Raw genomic sequence first — 17,760 nt, forward strand, 5'->3', positions numbered from 1 at the left:
TATCAGTAAAAATAATTTTTACTTAAAATCCAGCTGTAACTTAAGTGAGGCATGAGCTAGGCTTTTAATGAAATTCAGAAATCTGCCAACCAGTATAAAGTTAAAAAAGATGCATTGCAATTATAACCTACTGCTTGAAGTTTAATTTCAATAAACACCTTGTTTGCAATAAAATGTTTTCTGAAATTACTTTAAAAAAGTGATTCCTTAAATCAGAAGTCAAATCAAAGAAGATTGTGGAAATTTAAAATTGAAGCATCAGGACCACCTGCTGTTTGACTCACAAAAATCTAATTGTGCACCAAGATATTTTTGTCAAGTGCCTAATGTAAAACATCACGTTACTGTCATAGTGATCAGGGAGAACATACTTCTTTATGATTTTCAACTGCTTGGCATTCAAAAATCAAAGGTAAAATTATTAACATATTCATCTGACTACTTGAGCTATTACAATCTGCTGTATTTTTCATAATTAAGTAGCTGGTATTTATTTTCCTTAAGTTCAATTATATTAAAATACATTTTATTTATGCCTTCTGTTTTTATATCCCAATCATATCTAGATATATTCAGAGCATTGAAAGTATTCCTTTCCTCACCCCATATATAACAAAGAAAAAGTTAAGTACAACAAATGAATGTGGTGACTGGGCCTGACTTAGTTTACATTTTGAACCACCTCAGCTGAGAAAATCAAAGGAACATAGCATCCTAGACTTAAGAGTTTGAGGGGACATTTACAGATTAGGAAATTGAGGCCTATAGAAGTCAAATGACTGGCTTAAGGACATACAAAAATGAACAGAGGTAAGAAGATGGTATGTTTTAAATTTTTTGTCTGGGACTAAAATTTGGTCATTATGATCATTCAGGTTATTGTTATTGTTATTTTCGTTTGTATAATTAGATGTAGTAATTGTATTTATCTTCTGGTTCTGCTTAATTCACTAAATCATTTCATATGTTTTCCCAAATTCACTGAAATCTTCATATTTGCCATTTCTTAGTTTGTAATATTCTATTACATTAATATACCATAGTTTGTCCATCCCTTCTCCAATCAAAGAATACCTGTTTTGTTTCAAGGGAAACAAAAAGAGCAAGTATACATATTTGGCATATATGGAGGTTTTCCGTCTGTATTTGACCTTTTTGACATATGTCCAGTAGTGAAATCTCTGGGTCAAAGTTTACAAAGAGCTTAATCATTACTCTTGCATAATTACAAAATACAGAATGGTTAGATCAGTTCACAACTCTATCGATAGTGTATGCCCATCTTCCCACAGCCGCTCCAACTCCAATGATTTCTATCTTTTCCAATTTATTGAAACTTCCATATTATTTTAATTTAAGTTTCTCTTATAAATTGTGATTTAAAGCATCTTTTTATATGGTCCTTCCCATAATTCTTTTGAAAACTGTTCATATCCTTGGATTCCTTACCTTAGAGGGAAAAATTGTTGGTCTTATATAATAGGTTTAATTTCCTATGCATTTTTATATGAAATTTCAGTTGATGATATTTGTTGTAAAGGTTTCCTCCTTTTCAGTTTTTCTTTTTATTCCAGGTGCCTTTATTTTTTTTGCCAAATCTTTAATTTTATAGTGTTGAAATTAGCTATTTTGCCTTTCTGATAATCTATATCCCAGTATTTTTGATGATTACTGCTGTATACTTTGAGGTCTAGGAAGGGTATACCACCCCATTCCTACTTTGATCATTATTTCTCTAGGCATTTTATTCTTCCAAGTGAAACTTGTTACAATTTGTATGATTTTAAAGTAACCTTTTACTAGTTTGATTAATATAGCTTTAAAAATGTAAAATAATTTAGATAATATCATTGTTCTTATTATATTGGCATAACCCAAACATGAACAATTGAATATTTCTTGAATTGTTTTACCTTTATATTTGTAAAGTGTTTTGCAATTGTACTTATACAATTCCTGAGGTGTTAAAAAATTAGTTAACCTGTACATATCACGAATTTTTTGGGTTTTTTTTGGAATGACATTTTTCTTTTGATTATCTCTTCATGGTTTTTGTTAACATATAGTATGTGGATAATTTTTGTGAATTTAAATACTACCACTTTATTAAAATTATCTAAGGAACTGATCAGAATTCATAATGAGGCATTTCCCAAGTGATAAATAGTCAGAAGTTATAAACAGGCAGTTATCAAGGAAAGAAATTGAAAATATCTATAGCCACATGAAAAAATGTTTCAAATCACTAATAGTTAGAAAATGCAAATTAAAACAACACTGAAGTTCATCTTCATACTCATTAGAATGGCAAAGTTAGTTGGGGAAAAAAAAGAAAATGACAAATGTTGAAAGGGCAGGGAAAAAACAAACATACACCCGTTGATGCACTCTTTGTAGAGCTGTGAATTGGTATAGCTATTCTGGAAAGCAGTTTGCAATTATACCCCCCAAATTACAAAACTGTGCAATTTTTGACCCAGAAATACCACTACTGGGCTTCTATCCCAAGGAGATTAAGGAAAGGGGGAGAAGGCCTATATATACAAAACATGTTTATAGAGCTCTTTTTGTGGTGGCAAAAAAGCCCTAGAAATTAAGGGAATGTCCATAAACTGAGGAATAGCTGAATAAATTGTGAATATGAACATAATGGAATACTATTGTACTATGAAAAAATGAAGGGGGCAGTTTCAGAGGCTCTAGGGAGAACTTGTATGGACTGATGCAGAGCAAAATGAACAGAATCAGGAGAATGATTTATACTATAGCACCAACATTTTAAAAATTAATAATTTTGAAAGACTTAAGAACTCTGATCAACACAATGAATGATCATGATTCCAGAGAACCAATGATGAAGAATGCTACCTATCTCCTGACAGAGAGGTAAGGGACTAAATACACAGAATGAGACACATTTTTTGAAATGGCGAATGTGGGAATTTGTTTTGCTTGATTTGCTTGTTATAATTTGTTTCTTTTTTCATTGAGGGGGTGAGAGGGAAAAAATATATGCTAGATAATTTAAAAATTAATAATTAAAAAAAGCGAAAGTTAAGGTAGTGATACGCAATGGACTTTAGACACATGCCAGAAACTTGCTCACTAATAATAATAATAATAATAATAATAATAACTTGTATCTCTGTAATAATAATAATAATAACAATAATAACTCGTATTTCTGCAACACCTGATGGCAAGAGAGGATTTTAAAGACTAAGGTCACACACTGGAGCCTCAAAGCAGTGCTGAGAAGATAGGAATGATGTGATATTCCTTAATTTATATGAGAATGTAGCAGATCCTCAGAGAAGTTAAGCCAGGTACTGAAATTCGTACGGCATGTAAGTGACAGAATCAGGACCGCAACCTAGGGATACAGATTTAAAGCCCAGGAATTTTGATACACTATCATTCTATCTCTTCACTCTACTGTGATATGATTTAGGCCCTCCCTTATTAGCTCTATACAATTGTTCCAAAGTTCAGTCCTCCCTAAATTAATGTTATTTGCTGAAGCAGAATTGCAGAATTAAGGTGAGTAAACATGCCCAAGAACTGACAAATAGATGTGCTTAACTTTAAAAAAAATTAAAACTATTAATCTCAATTAGTTTCTTCCTTGATTTTCTGGGGTTTCCTAAGTGAACCATCATGCCACCTGCAATAGTGACAATTTAGTCCCTTCTTTGATGATGTTTTTACTTTAATTTCCCTCTCTTATCTTTAATACTTGATGTTTTGTAACTAGAAGGAGCAGTGGATGTAGGGCTGAACCTGAAGTTAGGAGGATCTGAGGTTCAAATCTGGCCTCAGACACTTCCTTGATTTGTGACCCTGGGCAATTTACTTGACCTCAATTTCCACATATGGGGATAGGAATAGCACCTACCTCCCAAAGTTGTTGTGAGATAATGAGATAATAATTGTATAAAGCGCTATGCACAGTGCCCAGAATATAGCAAACTCTATATAAACATTATCTACTATTACAATTTTCAATAAAATGAGTGCTGTATTTTTGAAGACTTTTTATGCATCAAGTAATAAGATAATTTTTAAAATTTTGTTGATTTATTTTATTTTATATCACCTTGACTTCCAAATATATCCAACCCTCTCCCCACCTTACACACACACACACACACACACACACACACACACACATTCTAATAAAGAATAAAAAAAGAAATGCTTTGGCAAAACTAACCAATACCTCAACTTTAATTGTCAGTATATGCAATATTGGACATCCATAGTACTCCCTACTCTACTTTTCTGGATCATCATATATATATTCTACCTCCTAACTGGTTATACAGTGTAAAGAATAAGAGAGTTTCTATTCTTGTCTACTCTGCCTTGGTTAGAATGTATCTCGAGAATTGTATCCATACCATATTGTAGGAAGTATATTGTCAGACTTGATCAAATACAGAAGAATAGGTTGTGAATAGTAAGGATTTTAAGCTGCGACAATTTTTTGAAGAAATTGATAATGTTTACTGTGGAGAAAAAAGACAAAATAAAAATGACCACTGTCTTCCAGGGTATGGTGAGTTTTGGACCTTTCCTTCACTTTCCAAAACCAGATTTGAGGTTTGTCCACAGGGATATGGGTGCAGCTGGTATATAGGGGGAGGAAAAAATCACTGTTAGTAAGAGTACAAGGGTAACAGGAAGAAAAGAAAACGACTAATGAGGATTTTTTGCTCTCATCACCAGGAGATGTTTTTAAGGATTAGGGAACTATCAATATTTACCAACCTCACCTGAGTAACTACCACATAGTATGCTATGGAGATTAGAAGACAGAGTGAGAGAGAAATAAAGATAAACATCAGTGCCTCTAATCCTTACCTCTTTTATATTCCTTAGTTATCTGAGGGCCAAGACTAGATTTTTAAGAAAAACACTCATAAATGAGCCTCCTGAGTGACTAAGAAGATTTACATACATCTTTGTGATTAATGCTATTAAATCAAGAATTTCTTTTGCTTTTCTCTTTTTAACATTTTCCCTATAATAATTGTGAGCTACATTCTAATAAGTTCAGAATCAGCTTCATCACACTGTGAATACTATATATAAAAGTTGTTCCAAATTTCAGAGGTGAGTCCTATAGGCTAAGAAAGTGATACAATCTCTCAGCCCAAAGTATACCTTTGTCATTTGGGTGATGAGAGTTTATTATAAAGATTACAAGTTTTTGAAGGCCTGTTATGTAGAGAAGGGATTAGATTGTTCTTCTTGGCCCCAGAGGACAGAACTAATAGCAATGGATAGATATTGCAATGAGTTTTTTTCTCCCTTGACATTGAGGAAGAATTCTAACAAAGTTTTCTGAAATCAGCCAATTTGCTTTGAAGGTAGGGCGGTCCCCACCACTGGAGGTGTCTAAGGAGGAGACTGCTTGTCAAGGATGTTATGAGGTAATGCCTGTTCATTAGTGGGTTGGACTAGATGACCTCTGAGATTCCTTCCACCACTGAGATTCAGAATCACACAATCACAGAATCAGAATAAAATAATTTTAATCTATGGAATTTCAGACTTGTTCAGTGCATATCCCCAAAGGAATCCTTTCTACAATAACCTTGACAAGTGGTCATCTAGCCTTTGTTTGAAGATCTGCATTGAAGGTGAATCCACTATCTCTCAAGGCACTCCATTCTACTTTTGGATAGTTTTGAAAGAATTTTTTTCTGTCATTTATACTCCTCTTAATCTAGCCCAAGATTGAATTACATTTTTCTTAAATTACCTTTTCTTACATTGTTGGCTCATATTGAGCCAGTTGCAGTTGATTCAAACCTCCAGGCCTTTTTTCTATAAATTGCTATCTAACTCTGAATTCCCAGTATCTCATCTGTGAAGTTGTTTGTTTTCATCCAAGCATAATACTTTATATTTTATCTTTGTTGTATTTCATCTTATTAGATATTGCCTAGTGCTCTAGACTGTTAATATTTTTTTGGAGGGGAGGCATCTTGACATTATCATCTAGTGAGTTATGTTTGTGTTATCTTGTAAAGTTGATAAATATGTCATCTATCCCTTTATCTAGGACATTAGAAAATGTTAAAAAGGAAAGAATGAAGCACTGAGCCTTAGAGCACTTCAATGAAGATTTCAAGGTGACATCAAAGTATTAATCACTCTTCTTTGTGTTCAGTCACTCAATCAATTTTAAATCTATAATCTAACCTACCTCTCTTCATCTTGTCAATAGGAAGGGCATATTAAATTTTACCAAATGATATGCTAAAATCTATGTAAATTACAACTCCATTCTCCCTGACTTAGCAGTCTAGAGACAATCAAAAGGGATGCTTAACACTTTTCTTGTTGTCAATATTCAATGATTATTAGATGAAAGGTATAATGAAAAATATGCCTTTATTTGTCTTCTATGATTCTGATGAATGCTTTGTAACACATATTTTCTGATGGGAGATTTCAAGGATGTATTTTCTTCTATTATGTTAAAAATTTAAATAAAAAAGTAATAGGACACAAATATATTTTATACATATATGTACATATATCCTGCTACTTATTCATATAGCTATATATATCTGTGTGTATATATGTATATATATGTGTGTTTATATACATACATATATACATATATATGCACATATACATATACACACACCTATCTGTCTAGGTGGCACAGTGTGCAAGACTTGGAGTCAGGAAGATTCATCTTCCTGAGTTCAAATGTGTGTGTGTGTGTGTGTACACAATACATACATATATACATACATAATACATACATACATACATATGTATGTATACACACACATACATACATACACATATACACATATGTGTGTGAATGTGTTCTGTGTAACTCTGGGCAAGCCACTTAACTTCTGCAACTTCTGTTTGCCTCTGTTTCAGCAACTGCAAAATGAGGATAATAATAGCACCTACTTTGAATGGTTTTGAGGGATATATGAGATAATATTTGTGAAAAGTGCTTAGCATTGTATCTGGCACATAGTCAGTGTTATATAAATGCTTAATTTTCCCCTCTTTCACCTTTATGCCTCTCAGTTTATGACCATAAAGTAAGGGTAAGTATTCATGCAATGCTTTACAGTTTGTAAAGCACTATATACACATGTGCATATATAATTCCATTTGCTAAGGATCTAGTTTTTTGTAGAAAATCAGCTGCAACAACCTTATTTGTATATCATAATACTTTCGTTGAGTATATATTCAATATCTGATTCTTATTAAGCGTGTATAGAAATTAAAATATAGTATATGAGTGCTAGTCACCAATCCCTTCTTGGTTGCTTTAAAAAAACAGCCTCATTTCTAAAATGTATAGAGAATTGAATCAAATTTGTAAGAATACAAGTCATTCCCCAATCAATAAATAGTCAAAGGATATGAATAGGCAGTTTTCAGAGGAAGAAATTAAAGGTATCTATTGACATATGAAAAAATGCCCTAAACCACTATTGATTAGAGAAATGCAAATCAAAACAACAAGTTACCACATCACACCTATCAGATTGGCCAACATGACAAAATAGGAAAATGATAAATGTTGGAGAAGATGTGCCAAATTCCAACACTACTACATTGTTGGTAGAGTTGTGAATTGATCCAACCATTCTGGAGAGTAATTTGCAACTATGTCCAAAGGGCTATAAAACTGTGCTTACCCTTTGATCTAGAAATACCACTACTAGGTCTGTATCCCCAAAAGATCATAAAAATCCAAAAAAGACCCACATGTACAAAAATATTTATAGCAGTTCTTTTTGTTGTGACAAAGAATCAGAAATTGAGGGTATGCTCATCAGTTGAGGAATGGCTAAACAAGTAATGGTATATGAATGTAATTGAATACTATTGTTCCATGAGAAATTATGAGCAGGTGGATTTCAGAAAAACCTGGGACTTATATGAACTCATGAACTGATGCTGAGTGCAGTGAGGAGAACCAGGAGAATGCTGTACACAGTAACAGCAACATTGTGTGATGACTGACTTTGATAGACTTAGCTCTTCTCGGCAATGCAATTATCTAAGACAATTCCTAAAGAATCATGGTGGAAAATGCTATCCACACGCAGAGAAAGAACTATGGAGTCTGAATGCAAATAGAAGCATACTATTTTCTCTTTTTTTTTTCCTTGTGGTTTTTCCCTTTTGTTTTGAATCTTCTTTCACAACATGAATAAGGTGGAAATATATTAAATATGACTGTATATGTATAACCTATATCAGATTGCATACCTTCTGGGGGAACGTGGAGGGGAGGGAAGGAGAAAAAAAAATTTGTAACTCAAAATTTTATAAAAGCGAAAAAAGTTGAAAACTTCTTTACATGCAATTTGAAAAAAATAAAATACTATTAAGTGGGGAAAAAACAACTAAACTTCATTCCTGATCTTTGCCAGTCTTTCAGAATATTATTATATTAGAAATGCCTTTAAGCTCTCTATCCATGAATATCTTTACAGTTGTAGCATTTCTTCTGTTTGTTCTTGCTTAGCTCTGGCAGCTTTCTCTGACTTTGCCTTAAGTGGCAGTAAAAATTCTTTGTTCACCATAGTGTCCCAGCTATATATAGAAATGGTAGAATCCAAATATGGTGATTCCATTATAATTACTGATGAGAATAGAAGATGCTAGTAAATTCTAATTCATTTTCTCTTCATTTGTTGCATTCCATATGGTTTCACCTACAAGTGATTTTGGTATAATATAGCTTAGCTGCGATGATGCACATTGAATTTCCTATTGGCTTGTTTCTCCTCAAATGCTTTTTGTTCTTTTGCGAGGCTATCCTACTTTAAAAAATTTGTAACCTCAACCAGCATTATTCTTGGCTTCCACATCTTTCCATTTAGCAAAGAGATTAAATGTTTATTGACTAGAAGTGTTTCTTTGGGGGAAAAAAAAAGACCTCACTGTTGCCTCAGCTTTGCATTAATTAAACTTCTCTAAGCCTTGGTAAAGGCTTGGTAAAGTCCTGTGGTACAAGGCAGCAATTTTCGAAGTGTAGTATAATCCTTTGAGGGGGATCCATTAGGACAAAAATTCTTTCATAACAATACTAACATATTTTAATTTCTAATATATTAAACATCTAGATATAACCCTCATAAGCAAAAGCTGTTTGAAGAGTCTTCAATAATTTTTAAAAGTGTAAAAGGGTCTGTCTTGAGAATAAAAAGTTTGAGAACTACTAGTGTAATGGATAGAGAGAGCCCTTAAATCGAGATCTCTGACACATACTTCCTGCGTGATCTTGGGAAAGTAATTCAGATTCTCGGTGTGCCAGTCAACTCACTAAGACTCTAAGTTTCAAAACAGGCACTAATGTGCATTCATTAATGGACAGTTTCGTCTCAGGGAGTTCCCTATTCTGGTGAAATTAAAGTTTCAGCAAACAAAAGAAGTAGTGGTCAAAAGAAGTAGGAGGAGTGATCCCATTTTCATTTTTCAGTATTGACAGCTTATTTAAACTGGTCAGGTCACAACTGTGGCAATCTAATTTGGTGCCTTTTCATTTGTATGCATGTTCCTCTCCTGGTCTCTTTTACTTTTGTTCTTACCAGCTGATGTTCTGCCTGCACACTTAACGCTGATCTTGAAATCTGTAACCAGTTTGTTTCTCTTTGCTTAGTTACAGATATTTTCATTTGTGGGTGCATATGTGTGTGATTGTGTTGGGTGCATCTAGCACTTCTCTTCTTTGTAGTATCTAAGTTTAACAATCTTGAATTGAATTGTCTATAACTAGCAGAACTCTGCCATCCTCTATACCTACTTTAAGGTTGAAGTATTCTGAGCATAAAAGTGGAATTTGACATAGCTTTGGAAGATCACATTTATCAGGTTCTCCGTTGAACTTAGTCTTCTAAATACTCTGCACTGGAGTTGATTGTAAGCTATAATCTTGTCTGCTGGCATTCATCATGAGCTCTGCAAGGTGAAACGAGAAAGTGCTTAAAAGAAATGATTCTTTTCCCTCACCCTTGGGTAAGTAATAAAACCAATTCTGCTAGCTTCTTTATTCACCTTTCTGAGGAGAACTTGTGATGTGTCTTTGCACTTAGCTGCAATTTCTTTATGCATTTTCATTTGATTTATAACCAAAATGTTAATAGGACTAGGCTTCAGAGTTCCTCCAGGAATGTGTCAAAGCATTAGTAATGGGATAGAGATTTCCTACTAAGTACCGACATTTAAATTAATGCTTGATGATTGTGTGATTCTTAGCATACTTTGTCTGTTTCTGAAAGGCTGCTACTCTCACTTTGTAAGCAGAAGTCAGTTGCCTGAGACTAAGGATCATTTTAAATATGATATTTTTATTATAAACATAATGGTTCAATAAAAGCAAATAAGAAAAATAGCAAAATAAAGGGTATAATATTAAATAAAATCCTTAGCATTGGAAAGATATCAAAATAAATTTAAAAAAAAGCAAAGAATATGTTTTAATACTATGTTCCCTTAACTTTATGCTTCTTCTAGCTTTCCTTCCTTCCTTCCTTTTTTTACTTCCCCTTTTCTGTTTCTGTTACCTTGCATAACATGCCTCTCTTAACGTAGCTAAAGATTACATTAGCCTTTTTGACTGTTGTATTGTTCTGATTATTCATGCAGTCCAACATATTCTTTGCTTTTTCCACTGTCTTTTCCAGATCTCCATCATATCTAGTGCATTTAGTTCTATAGTTTTTTATCTTTTGTTGTTTCAATCAGATATTAAAAATGGAGTATTAAAGTCTCCCACTATCTTTAATTCTTTTTTTTTTTGTTAAAAGTCTAAAACTTTTCTTCTATAAATTACTGCAAAATCACTAAGTTCTTGTAAGAGTGTACATGTGCATGTGTGTGTATGTACATGTGTGGATATATATGTATATAACTGATACACTTTAATTTTGTATAAATGCTTTTAGTATAATATTATGCCTTGTTTGTTTGAAATTCAGTTTTACTTGGTATCAAAACTGTGCCTCCTGCTTTTGTGTTTAGTCAGTAGCATGGCAAATTGTAGATTACTCTTTCATTTTGAATTAAGTTTTTGTGGTTTAAATGTGTTTTCTGTAAGTAGAAATTGTTAGATTGGGCTTTTTAATCCATTATATGAACATTTTTATTTTATTGAGGAGTTTACTTCACTTTCATTTAGTGTCATATTTGTTATTTTGGTCTTTTCTTCAATCATTCTATAGGAAAGGTGCACACGGATTCTTATTCTTATTTCTATAATTAATAAGAACAAATTTCCTCTGCCATATTAATAACCAATAGATTACTTTTATTCAGATTGCATTTTGGGATAACTCTGATTTCTATCCCCCCCCCAACATCTCTCCTATTATTTTACTTTTCTTTTTATTCCCTTCTGTTTCTTTGGAAAAAGCTTTTGAAACCATTAGATATTTAGATACTATAACACCCTGAAAATTCTCACTTTTTGTTTGAAAATGTTTTAATTTGTTTTAAATACTTAACTTTGTTTTTCTAGGAAACATTTGGTAAAATACTTTTTTTTTTGAAGTGGATAGGTCTTTATGCAAACTTTTCATACTCTTTTTGCTTTTCAAAGTTTTTTTTTTCTTTCCCCATCCCCATGCTGGGTTTTGCTGGTAGATTCTGAGTTTGTAGACCATCTCTCTGAGTTATATAAACGCTGTATTTCCATTTATGCGATTCTCTCTTGTCCTTGAAAATTCAATTATGCTATTAATTAGTAATTATTGTTCATTCATAGATGATTTTTGTATTACTTGTACTAATACTTAACAGAGTATTATTGCAGTTTATTATTGCCTAGGTATATTAAATCTGGGGTTTTTCTTCAGTAGTGTAATGTGCATTCTTTCTATTTGTATTTTTTGGTTGTTTCCAACAATTCTTGAAAATTTTATTTCCATGAAACATTGTGTCCAGATTCTTTAGCTTTTTCTAAATTATCTGAAATATTAGTAATCCTGACTACTATATCATAAGTCTTTTCAGCCTATCATCTGCATCTGAGTGATTTGTAATAGTTTAGATGATTCAAAGATTTTTTTTTGAGTCAATATTTTTAGACACAAATCCATTTTACATTGTAGTTTGCCTGTTTTGGGCTGCTTTTTTTTTTTTTTAAGTTTTTCTATTGTTTTCCCAGTATTAGTCCTTTTGATTTATGTTTGCTTAGTTTTTTAAAAAAGCATTTTAAAATTCTCATTTGTTTGACTTCTAAGATTAAAAAATCAAGTTCTTATTTTGATATTTTGATTATTTTTAGCAATGTCATTCTTTGCTTAATTTTATTAATCTATTTTTGTTTATTTGAGAATACCTTGTATGGTTTCTTTCACTATTTCCTTTACCTATGATACTGTAGCTTCCATTTATCAATTTACTCTCTTTAATCTAAGGTATCAGTCGTGGATCAGGCTCCAAAGATCACTTTTATGTGTTTCTTGGATTTCCACAGTCTCTCTCCCCTTCCTTCCAAAAGTATTAACATGGGATAGACATTTTTAATGAGTTCTGTGCACTTAGCTAGAGTGGATCTTGATGGCAGATACATCATCTACTCAAAGCCTTTATGGCTTTGTGGCACTTGCAAGAGTTTGTGCCTTTACAAATAATGCTTGCTGATGGTTTTATGTAAATGCTTTTTATCACTTTAAAGGAAAAATCTATTTATACCTATACTTCCAAGTTTAATAGAAATGAGGGTTCTACTTTATCAAAAAGTTTTTATGCATCTGTTGATGTAATCATGTGATTTTTGTCACTTTTATTATTGATATAATCAATTATGTTAATAATTTTCCTTATGTTAAACCAGTCTCCCTAACATAGTCTTACATAGCATCGCCTTCACACCAAAATGAGATATCACAGTCATATTTTACTGGAGCGCTATAAAACTAAGTTGGGTAAAATACCATTCTAGTATTTGTTGTAAGCTCTAACTGTTGGAACAAAGAAAAAAAGCAAAACAAAAAGAACTAAAAAGAGTAAAAACAGCAATATTGAACCACAAAACTTATTGGCATATACACATAACAAATGTTTTAATTTTTTCCCTTAGGAGTAATTCGTGTTTGTATTGTCAAAATTCCATTTTTAAATAACCATCATTTCTTGAATTATCTTTGCTTTTACCTGCTTTTGTTAGCCACAGGATCATACCTATTATTTCTTTGAGCTTTTTGAAATCAGTTCCTCTAAATTCTAGCATACACATCTGACCATTATCAGCATCTCTATCTTTGGCTAATATATATTTTCAGATGTTGTGATCTTTTCCTCCCAAGTTTTCTATTGCTTTCACTTCACCAATCAATTACCATTGTTGGTACTCTAGAGCTGAGTTGAGTATCAGCTTCCCTTATTGAATTCACAAATTTATGAGAAATAAGTTATTGATATTTCTTTTTCTAGGATGATTAACTTAGTGTGTTTTTTCAATACAGTGCCTTTTATATAGTAGCTGCTCAGTAAATATTTGTTGAATCTGAATTAGTACAATTAGTAATCGGACTAACAAATATTGCTGCTTCATTATATAAAATTAGTCTTTTTTAACAGTATTTTATTTTTTCCCCAATTACATGTCAAGGCAATTTTTAGCATTCATTTTTACAAGATTTTGAGTCCTAAATTTTTTCCCTCCCTTCTTCCTAAAATGGTAGACAATTTTATATGGGTTATACATGTGCTATCATGGATAACATATTTCCATAGTAGTCACAGTTGTGTAAGAAGAAACACATCTAAAGGGAAAAAATGCAAAAAAGAATTAAGTGAAAAAAATACATTTTGATCTGCATTCAGAGCCTGTCAATTTTTTATTCGAATGTGGATGCATTTTCCTTTGTGAGTCCTCTGGTATTTGTCTTGGATCAATGTGTTGCTGAGAAAAGCTGAGTCATTCATAGTTGATTATCACATAATGTTGCTGATATTGTGTACAGTGTTTTCCTGGTTATGCTCATTTCATTTTGCATCAGTTCATACAAGTCTTTCAATAATTTTCTAAAAACTGTGTTCCCCTCAGTTTCCAATATTTTGCCACCATGAAAAGGGCTGCTATAAATATTTTTTGTACATGTAGGTCCTTTTCCATTTTTTATGATCTCTTTGGGATATAGACCTAGTAGTGCGATTACTGGGTCAAAGGGTATTCACAGTTTTAGAGCCCTTTGGGCATAGTTCCAAATTACTCTGTAGAATGATTGAATCAGTTCACAACTCCACCAACAATGTATTAGTGTTCCAATTTTCCCACATCTTCTCCAACATTTATCATTTTCCTTTTTTGTTATATTAGCCAATCAGATAGGTGTGATGTGGTACCTCAGAGTTGTGTTAATTTGCACTTCTCAATTAAAAATGATTTAGAACACTTCTTCATATGCCTATACATAGCTTTGATTCTCTCATCTTAAAACTGCCTATTCATATCCTTTGGCCATTTATCAATTGGGGAATGGCTTGTACTCTTATAAATTCAATTCCATATATATGTGAGAAATGAGGACTTTATCAGAGACGTTTGCTGTATAGATTGTTTCCCACCTTTCTGCATTCCTTCTAATCTTGGTTATATTGGTTTTGTTTGTGTAAAAGCTTTTTAATTTAATATGCTAAAATATCTATTTTACATTTCAAAATGCTCTCTATCTCTTGTTTGGTCATAAACTTGCAAATCACTTGACTTCTCCTTTAAGAATTTGGATACTATAACACTTGATGCATATGTGTTTAGTATTGATATTACTTCATTACCTATGGTACCTTTTAGCAAAATGTATTTTCCTTCGTTATCTCTTTTAATTAAGTCTATTTTTGCTTTTGATTTGTCTAAGATCAGGATTTCTGTCCCTGTGCTTTTTTTTTTCTTCAAGTGAAGCATGATAGTTTTTCTCTAGCTCATTACCTTTACTCTGGGTGTGTCTCTCTGTTCAAGTGTGTTTCTTGTAAAGGACATATTGCAGGATTCTGAGTTTTGATCTACTCTGCTATCTGCTTCCATTTTATGGGACAGTTCTTCCCATTCACATTCAAAGTTATAATTATCAGCTGTATATTTCCCTCCATCCTATTTTTCCTCCTGCTTGTCCCCTCTCTCCTTTCCCCTTTCCCTTCTCACCAGTGTTTTGTTTTTGTCTACCACCTCCCCTGATCTGCTCTCCCTTCTGTCAGTTCTCCCTCTCCCCCCTTATTTAATCTCCTCTTCTTCTTCCCTGTCAGGTAAGATAAATTTCTTTATTCTACTGGTTGGATATATTATTCCCTCTTGGAACCAATAATGATGAGAACAAGGTTTAAGTGATGTCCGTTTCCCACACTCCCATCTTCCTCTCCACTGTTACAGATCTTTTGCACCTCTTCATGTGAAATAATTGGCAACATTCTATATCTCCTTTCCTTCTGTACCTAGTGTACTCCTCTTTCTCATTCCTTATTTATTTTTTATTTCATTCTCTCAAATTCACTTTATATCCTTACCCTCTTTCTATGTATATTCCTTCTAGCTGCATTTTTAGTGGTACAATTTTTAAGAATTACAAATATTACCTTCCAATATAGGGATGTAAACAGTTCAACTCCATTGAATCCATTATGTTTTCTTTTTGCTTTTTACCTTTTTAGGCTTCTTTTGGGTTTTGATATTGGAGATCCAATTTTTTGTTCAATTCTAGTCTTCTTGTGGAAACTTGAAATCCTTTTATTTCATTGAATGATCATTTTTTCCCCTTGAAGTATTATGCTTAATTTCACTGGATAGGTGATTATTGGTTGTAGTCCTAACTCCTTTGCCTTCTGGAATATCATGTTTCATGGCCTCTAGTCCTTTAATCTTGTAGCTGCTTAATCTTGCGTAATCCTGATTGTGGTTCTCCAATATTTGAGTTGTTTCTCTCTGGCTACTTGCAATATTTTCCCCTTACCTGATAGTTCTACAATTTGGCCAAAATGCTCCTCAGAGTTTTCATTTTGAGATTTTTTTCCTGAGGTGATTGGTGGATTTTTTTCAATGTCTATTTTTCCCTCTGGTTCCAGGATATCAGGGCAGTTTTCCTTGATAATTTCTTGAAAGATGCTGTCCAGGTCTTCCTTTTGATTATGGCTTTCAGGTAGTTCAATGATTCTGACATTGTGTCTCCTGGATGTATTTTCCAGGTCAGTTGTTTTTGCCATAAAATATTGTATATTTTCTTCTATTTTTTCATTCTTTTGAATTTGTTTGATTGATCCTTGATGTTTCATAGAGTCATTAGCTTCCAGTTGCCCAATTCTAACTTTTAATAAGTTGTTTCCCTCAGTTAACTTTTTGTACTTCCTTTTCCATTTGACAAATTCTATGCTTTAAGGAGCTGTTTTCTTTTTCCGACTGTTGGCTCTTCCTAATTCTCTTTCATCATTCACACTTCTTTTCCCAATTTTTCTTCTGCCTCTCTTATATGATTTTAAGCTCCTTTTTGAGTTCTTCCATGAATTCTTTCTGGGCTTGAGACTTCCTGTTTTCTTTGGGGTTTTGCCCATAGGTGTTTTGACATTGTTGTCCTCTTCTGAATTTGTGTCTTGATCTTCCTTATCACTATAATAACTTTCTATAATCAGATTCTTTTTTGGTTGTTTTTTGCTCATTTTTTTTTGCTTTTTTCCTTTCTTTTAAATTTGAGCTCTGCTTCTGCGGTGGAAGGGGCACTGTCTCAGGCTTTTTCTGCCAGTGGCTGCAGGCCCTGGCTATTTACCTAGGCTGCATTGATGTTGTACTGAGGCGCATGGGGGACCCTCATCTCTGGTGCTGCACTGAGGGTGTGGGGCGAGGGTGTCTGGTGGTACTCAAGGTCACAGGGGTCTGGCAGCTTACCTTGTGCTGAGCTAGGATCTAACTGCTGGTGTCTGGCATGTGCTGAGGCCTGTGGGGGTGTTTCTGCACTTTTCTGAGGCTACATGGAAGCATATGAGTGTCTGGCTGCTGGGATTTGCTGATGGCAGTTACTGGAGCTGGAGTTTGACCATTCTCTTGGCTATTCTGAGGCATGTGGGGGAGGAGGGGTCCTAGTATTGGCATTTGCCTACACCACTGCACTGGGGCTCAGGATCTGCTGGTTTGCTGAGGTGGGACTTGCTGTTGGCTTTCTGGGATGCTTCTTGTCCTGGACTGTGCTCCTCTTTTACCTGAGTGAGAAAGACCTTTCTTGGGGTTCCTCCTAATTTTTGGGAGTAAGAGATTATTTCACCCCATCTTTTTTGTTGGTTCTGCTGTTCCAAGATTTGGTTTGGGGGGGGGACAACATCAGTGCAGCCTAGGTAAATAGCCAGGGTCTACAGCCACTGTCAGAAAAAGCCTGAGACAGTGCCCCTTCCACCGCAGAGGCAGAGCTCAAATTTAAAAGAAAGGAAAAAAGCAAAAAATATGGTTGTTTGGAAGTGAATATGGGAGAGTTATGGTGATTTACTGCTTACTCTGTCATCTTGGCTCCTGGAAGTCCTCCTGCTCAAAATTAGTCTTTTGAGTAGAGAATAATTTCCCCATAATTAAGAAACATCTTTCTTATCTGGTGCAATCTGCTTTCAGCATTTACGTTTTCCATTATTACACTGTAATTTGCATTTGTATCCTGACTCACTACAACAGCTTTAAGAAGCATTCATTCATTAATTTGTTCATTAAACAAACAGGGTTATTGAAATAGTCTTGTTGAAAGAATGTTGGCCTGAGAGTTGAGATGTATAACTGCTTCTGTACCT

The 17,760-nt window shown here is 33.5% G+C and overlaps 1 long non-coding RNA gene across 1 annotated transcript in view; it reads left to right on the forward strand.

Moving 5' to 3' along the window:
- Nucleotides 1–9,408: 9,408 nt before the first annotated feature.
- The window catches only part of LOC110216509 (uncharacterized), a 72,471-nt gene continuing 64,119 nt past the window's right edge, over nt 9,409–17,760 (forward strand). Inside the window, exon 1 of the long non-coding RNA XR_002326792.2 lies at nt 9,409–10,017. This is a non-coding gene — a long non-coding RNA (uncharacterized LOC110216509). The remainder of the gene's footprint in view (nt 10,018–17,760) is intronic.

This window comes from Phascolarctos cinereus, unplaced genomic scaffold (assembly GCF_003287225.1).
Source record: "Phascolarctos cinereus isolate Bilbo 61053 unplaced genomic scaffold, phaCin_HiC Scaffold_5;HRSCAF=322, whole genome shotgun sequence".
Lineage (NCBI taxonomy): Eukaryota > Metazoa > Chordata > Mammalia > Diprotodontia > Phascolarctidae > Phascolarctos > Phascolarctos cinereus.